The following is a 7,148-nucleotide window of genomic DNA, read 5'->3' as shown; positions in this document are numbered from 1 at the left end:
GCCTGATGAACGCAAGGTGAACTCGTTCATTCTGGGGCTTGTGAACGGCACGCTCTCTCACTTTAACGTCATTCAGTAGGGTGCCAGATTTCTATAGAGTCTTCCAGGCGAAAACCCATCTAAAGCACACTGTAAACAGGCCATAATGTGTAGCGGAAAAAACACCCAATCTGGCAACACTGCCACCAGGCTGCATACGTCATCAAAACAACACTGACTGGACGCTGCTATCCAAATCCCTGCCGCGCCACTCGGATAGTTAACATTAAATAACATCATATTTGTCTTAAATCGTTAACGATTAACAAAGGCTGCTTACGCATATTCTGGATCTTGAAATAGACTTTGACTAAGCTCACGCTGTTTAACGTGCACGTGCGGTGTGCAATACCTGCGAGTTGTCATACACGCAACGCCTCGCAGCGCTTCTCACCCGGAAAACCCCCTTGAAGCACCTGGCTAGCCGTTCAAGGTATGTGCAAGCAAATACAAAAATTAAAAGACAGTCAATGCTCGTGAACCCTGGTTGGATAAGGGTTTAAAGTTGGATATGAAGATGAAATCTGATGCATTTAGCTTCAGTGTTAAAACTGATAAAATAATTCCTGTCTGTGGTTCTATATGGGCTATAATGGCAATATTTTTAATAATATGGGGAAAAAGAACTGTAAATTAGTTCATTTTTGGAACTGTGAACTAGTTCAAAATTTGGAAATATGAACTATGAACTGAACTAGTTCATTTTAAAATTTGTGAACTGTGAACTGAACTAGTTCATGTAGAAAGTGAACTTTCCCAACACTGGTCGGATTTAGTATTTAGGGTACATTATGTGTGTTTGATTTCACGTGGGGCGCCAGGCAGACTGACAGTCCTGTCCTGTGTTCATCAAAGTACCGTGAGCATACAGAGAATTTAGGCTACTCAGCAGCAGTTCTTAGATGTAGAAAATGACATTATAATTATAAATGGGGAAATGTAGATAGACACTACTTACAACGAGTACACGTACACGCACGCACGCACACACACAAATGAACAGAAAGCCGGGAAATGCATCCTTATAATTCAGTTCCAGGATTTTGTTACCCTCAGTGTTATTAGGTAGGGATGCTACTCTGGACTGCAGAGTCCTCACAAAAATGCACGTTGTTAAGTTTAATGGCCAATTCCTTTGCTTTTTGTGTGCTTCTGGGAAGTAGGAACACATATGCCAAAAAATGTTACTGGAATGCTGAAGTCGGCACACAGTTCAGATCAGAATATTAATTGCTTACAATGAAGTAGAAGATTCAGCAATTACGGCAAGACAAGACTGCTATACAAGGAGAGCACATACCACTGAGGATAATGAAGAGCAGGAAAGAGAGAAAATAATAGCTGAAAGATGTTTCAACAACGCATAAAATATAACGCTTTGTTAAAAACACTAGTTATAACACACACACGCACGCACGCACGCACACACACACACACTTATAAACACATTAGACCTGATGTTGTTTATACATGTCTTCTTGGACACTAAATTCCAATTTACCCATTTAATCTCTCTTTCTCTTTCTATCTCTCTCTCGCTCACTCTCAAATTTAATGTATTACTTTATTGGCACGATTGTCAGTAATTACAATATTGTCAAAGCATATACATAAAACAACAACAATACAGTAACACAACAATAACACCTGATACTTAAATCAGAAATCATGTTGTGTGGGGGGAACCTTGAGGACAAACGCACGCTGTAGATTGTCACATGAAACAAAACAATACCCAATCAGAATGCGAGCTGATGAAAGACGAAAGCCCAGTCATGGCATTGGCATAGTAATGACATTTCTTTATCCCTTTCGTCCTTCGTGTTTGTTTACTTTGAAGTCACATTTGACAACGAGAGACATTTCCTGTGTCTTTGTTAACTTATGTGAAGGGAATTTGAAGATGCTTGGTGTGCTGTGATGATCAAATAGCAGCAATCCACACACTACTACCCTACATGAACAAAACTGGTAAATTGTAGATTTGTGGTCTCTCACATTTTGAAAATCTGATAAGATTTAAAAAAAATATTTTGGTATGGCCATAGTTTTAGCTAAGGTGCTGGGTGATCTCTCTCTCTCTCTCTCTCTCTCTCCGTCAATTTCATTATTCACAGTCTAATCTAATACATCAGTTGCTGTTCTCAGATTTGAGAGTGAATAGATTCATTCTGCTCTGCTTTATTTATTTCATTTCCACTCGAGGAAGATAATTATTTCCGGAAGATCACATAATAGGCTTGCATTTCTCCATTCATTCAGGTAACCTCGCAACAATATCTACCAGTTAACTCCCCATATGATTTAGATGCTGGCTGGACACTTTGTTTTGCAGATGCGAGAAGAAAATAAAACTTTCTCCATCCATGATCTCTACAACATCTGCTGCAAAAGTATACAATTCAAATAATGACCCATCTCCTCTATAGCCTCTTCCATCAGATTCTGGATAATAAATGCTTCATACAGTATCAAACACAGTTACGTCCATTAACACATTGCCTTTCTTCAAGTGTAACACACTTTGCACCATCATAATGAAGTATTACTTATCCCTATATACTGTACATATTGTATATAAATGTTTTGAATGTATTTATATTTAGGTATTCATTGATTCTTCTTTAATATACTTTTTATTTACAGTAATGTTTGCCAAATTACTTCCTTCCCCTTATCTTTCTCAAGCAACCGTACATGATCAATAAAAGCTGGTTCTTATTTGCGTCATACATAACAGTCCTGATTCTGAAGAACCAAACCTCAAAAATGATGCATGACTATCAGAAGACTGTATGTTGTCCTGTAATGTCATCCACCAGCTTGTCGATACTTGACCGTAGTCTCCACAGCACCCAGTCAGGCTTTAGTGCCAAATAACAGATGCACACAGAAACAACTGGCCATCCCATTGTAGATAATTATGCACAATCAGGGTAATTACTGAGGCTTTGTAGACTCATAAGTATCCAGTGTTTTGTTGAGTCTGTCTGAAAACATTGAACTCTGACTCATTCAACATTTCCTAATATTGAACTAATTTCTTATTTCCTTAACATTATCAAACAAATTACGCATTCCTTTGTGTAGGAACTTATAATGTAATAAAGGCACATAATGTAAAAGCTGCCCATAAATATAATAAGCATTACATTATTGTTGTAATGAAATGTTTATAGTGTAATATTTTTCTCAAAACGTAATAAAATCTCATAATGTAATAAAAATATTACATTACATTATAAACTTACTAAAAATGTTTGTAATATTGTTATAACTATAATTGGCTTTTTAAAAATTGCAAACTAATAATTATTGGTGCTTGCTGTTATGCAAAGCATTACTATTATACATTGTAGAGACATGGGGGTGGGATTGTTTCAGTAATAAGCATAATCATTGGTGGATGACAATTCTCTCCCTAGCAACCAAACAGAGTACCCTGGCAACCATTTAGCGAGACCTATATCTCTGTATCAGAACATCGTAGAGACATGTGGTTGGTCTTGTTTCCTTCGTGGCTTGGACTGTAATCATTGGTGGATGCCAATTCACTCCCTAGTAACCACCCAGGTACCATAGCAACACACTAGCTGTCACCTAGCAACTACATAGCAACTGCATGACAACAACTCTAGGTACCCTAGCATTAAGCACCCCCTAGCAAAGAAACAGAATAGCAGGACCTATATCTCTGAATCAGAACATCATAGAGATCTGGGTGTTGCTCTTTTGACTCATGTTAGCAACAGCAAGCACCACTTCACATTTGCTTCAGAAAATATATTTATTCAGAAAATATATTTATCTAGTTAAAACCTGTGAAATTATTGGCAAAAACTGTATTTTTAAGTTTGTGGAAATTTGTGATCAACCGGCAAAACACAAAGTCACGTATGGCTTATGGGCTCGAAATGGCATGAATCCAAAAGCATGGTCACAATGTAGCATTTGTTTATTTATATTGAATTTTTTTTTTTTTTATTATTTGCTGGTATTATCTTATCAACTGCAAGTTGCCACATGTGAACATTTAATTTTTTTATTACATTATGAGCTCAAGATTTTATTACGATTTGCGAAAATTATTACAATATGAACTTTTGTTACATTGGACTTGTTTTCAAAGTAAGGTTTATGTAGATTGATTACTATAGTGCAATTGCCAAGATGAAATTGATGCATTGTGTTGTTGTGTTACTCATCAAATCCAACATGATTGGAGAGACATCAGGCTGGTATTTTCACAGATGTAGAAAAATATCCTTTTCTGGTTAAAGAGGATTCTGAGAAGCGATTATGCTGTATGTTTTCAATCTTTTATTAATTGTCCAGTAAAGGTCCATGGGGCTTTGCCTGCTGAATGTAGTCTCAGCAGGTACTCAGATGGAAACGTAAAGCTGCATACAGATACATTTGTCTGGTTGGGGTAATTCGAGGACACAATCTTATGAAAGTGAGTTGTCATGGGAATGTAGCCTTATTTGAATCGGAGTTACTGGAAGGTGATTTGAAGTGAACACAAGAAAAAATTTGTAAGAGCAGATAAAATAGAGAATGCAGATGCATTATGAGATGATCGTATAGGATGATTGAGTTAGGTTCCTTCAATGCTCACTATATTTTGTTAAAGGTCACATAACAGTGTTTCTGTAAATCTCATGTAAATCTAGAGTACCACAGAGTACTGCATCCTTCATATCCCCGAAGAGATTTTAGTTTAATCAGAAAACCCAGAAAATCAGTCCCTTGAGGTATACCGCATGCGGAGCAAGTCACAAGCAAGCGACACACACAAAACATTATCCCACTATCTATGATTCCCTACATGTTCATGTAATTTACATTATATGCACCTACTCGACAATTGCCAACAAGACACAGACATTTGATGCAGTTTTACTTACCGCCTGTGACTCATGACCCGGTTACACTGTCAAAAATAAAGATACAAAGCTGTCATTGGGGCAGTACCCTTTAAAAAGGTCCTAATATGTACCATTAAATATGTATCTTTGAACTGCCATTATGTACCTTTGAAGTTCTAATATGCACTCTTTGGGTACCTTTTTGAAAGGGTATTGTCCCAGTGACAACTTTTGTACCTTTTAATTCTGAGAGTGTAGGACCGCCCCATTTTAACGAAATCCAGCTTTAAACAAACACACATGCACAGCTTTGCTACTAATCCAGAAAAACAAACTAAGGCTATGTCCACACGAAGCCGGTGCATTCCCTATCCGATCATTTTTTTTCCTTGCTCTAAAAAAATAATCCGTAATCACGAAACCACTGAAACCGACTGAAAGCGGTGTAGTATATATGCTGGACCATTATGGGGCGCTGTAATTCTGCCACAGATATACACTATACACGGAGAAGAAGACTTTGAGCATGCGCATAACCAACGTATGGTGTTGTCCATTATCGCTTGTTGGTCACCACAATTGCATAGAAGCAATAGATTTTGCTGTAATAAAGCTAGTAGGCTTTAGTAGCTTCTGTAGCACGAACACAATCGCGTAGTCCGCCGTTATTGTTGCTGCTGTTACGTGTGACGCTTCCGACACGTGATGTGATGACGTTTTCGCTTCACAAAATATACGGATTGGCTGTACAGACGAAACCGCAAGGGTGTCGGTTTCAGATTTTTCCACTTTAGGACCCGGTTTCAAAAAATAGCGGATTCAGTCTCCCAAAACGCCGGATCCGTGTGGATGAAACGCCAATACGGTAACAAATTTATGCGTATACAGTGATACGCGTCTCCGTGTGGACAGCCCCTAAATCTATTGTTTCTACAATGCTGGTTTCTTTGGGAAGCGGAAAAAACTTAAATTTCCCTCACAAACAACATCACACTTCTCTGGTGATGTTGATTTCGTGTCAGCTCTTGGTTGGTGTGTGCATGCGGTAATCCGAGTGAAATGCCCATATAAGGACTTCCAATGTGCTTTCAGCACTGAAATTGCCTACAAAAAAACCCAAAGCAAGATTGTTATGCATTAGTCTCTCATGTTAAAAAAAATGTGTTCCTTGTAATGCACTGTATTTTGCTTTGGATAAAAGCATCTAAATTTAAATGTATAATTATCAGAAATCAAATCCTATTCCACAAAAATATTTGATGAGCTATAAAGAGTAAATACTTTAAAGAAACAACATTTTAAGGATAGCATTTCTTTAATCGTATAAGTTACATTTTAAGCCCTGATCTCACAGACAAGAGAAGCAGCCACACTTTTAATTTCACTGAGAACTGAGAGTCATCATAAATATCTTAATATAACTAAGGCTTAGTCCTGAAATAATCTAAACCATGTCCGGACCCCCCCCCCCAAATGTCTTTATTAGAATTAAGTAGTTTTTACAAACAAACCTTACAAAATTAAAAATAAAAGCAGCTAAAAAAACATGCATTTTAGTCTGTGACTATTAAAGGGGCCATGGCATGAAAATCTGAATTTTCCCATGTTTAAGTGCTATGATTGGGTCCCCAGTGCTTCTATTAGCCTTGAAAATGTGAAAAAGATCAACCCAGTAACTTAGTTTTGGTAAACCATTCTCTACAAGCACATGAAAAATAGGTCGTTGAAATTTGGCTCTCCTTATGATGTCATAAGGAGCTCTTATTATAATAATACCACCCCTTAATCTGCACTATCCAACCAAAGCACTGCCATTTAGTGAAGAAAAAAGCACAATTGAGTTTAAATTGCAACAAACAACCATCATTGTGATCAGTGTTTGAATTTCATCAGCTCATTTGCATTTTAAAGGACACACCCAAAACGGCACATTTTTGCACACACCTACAAAGTGGCAATTTTAACATGCTATAATAAATTATCTTTATGGTATTTTGAGCTAAAACTTCACATATGTGCTCTGGGGACACTAAAGATTTATTTGACATCTTAAAAAAAATTGTGACATGTCCCCTTTAAAAGCCCTGTCCGGAAAACCGTCCCTTATTTTTGCAATGCCCCCGTTCTCCCTCATTTGTGGGGAAAGGCAGGAAAACAGATAGCATGGATGGACGATGGTACACATCTGTCCATTACACAGATATATGAAGAATAATGCTGCTTTTTACCAGGTTATGTAAC

Source organism: Misgurnus anguillicaudatus, chromosome 18 (assembly GCF_027580225.2).
Source record: "Misgurnus anguillicaudatus chromosome 18, ASM2758022v2, whole genome shotgun sequence".
In the NCBI taxonomy this organism is placed as follows: domain Eukaryota; kingdom Metazoa; phylum Chordata; class Actinopteri; order Cypriniformes; family Cobitidae; genus Misgurnus; species Misgurnus anguillicaudatus.
The sequence above is the reverse complement of the archived record's forward strand: the minus strand, read 5'-3'. Positions refer to the sequence as shown.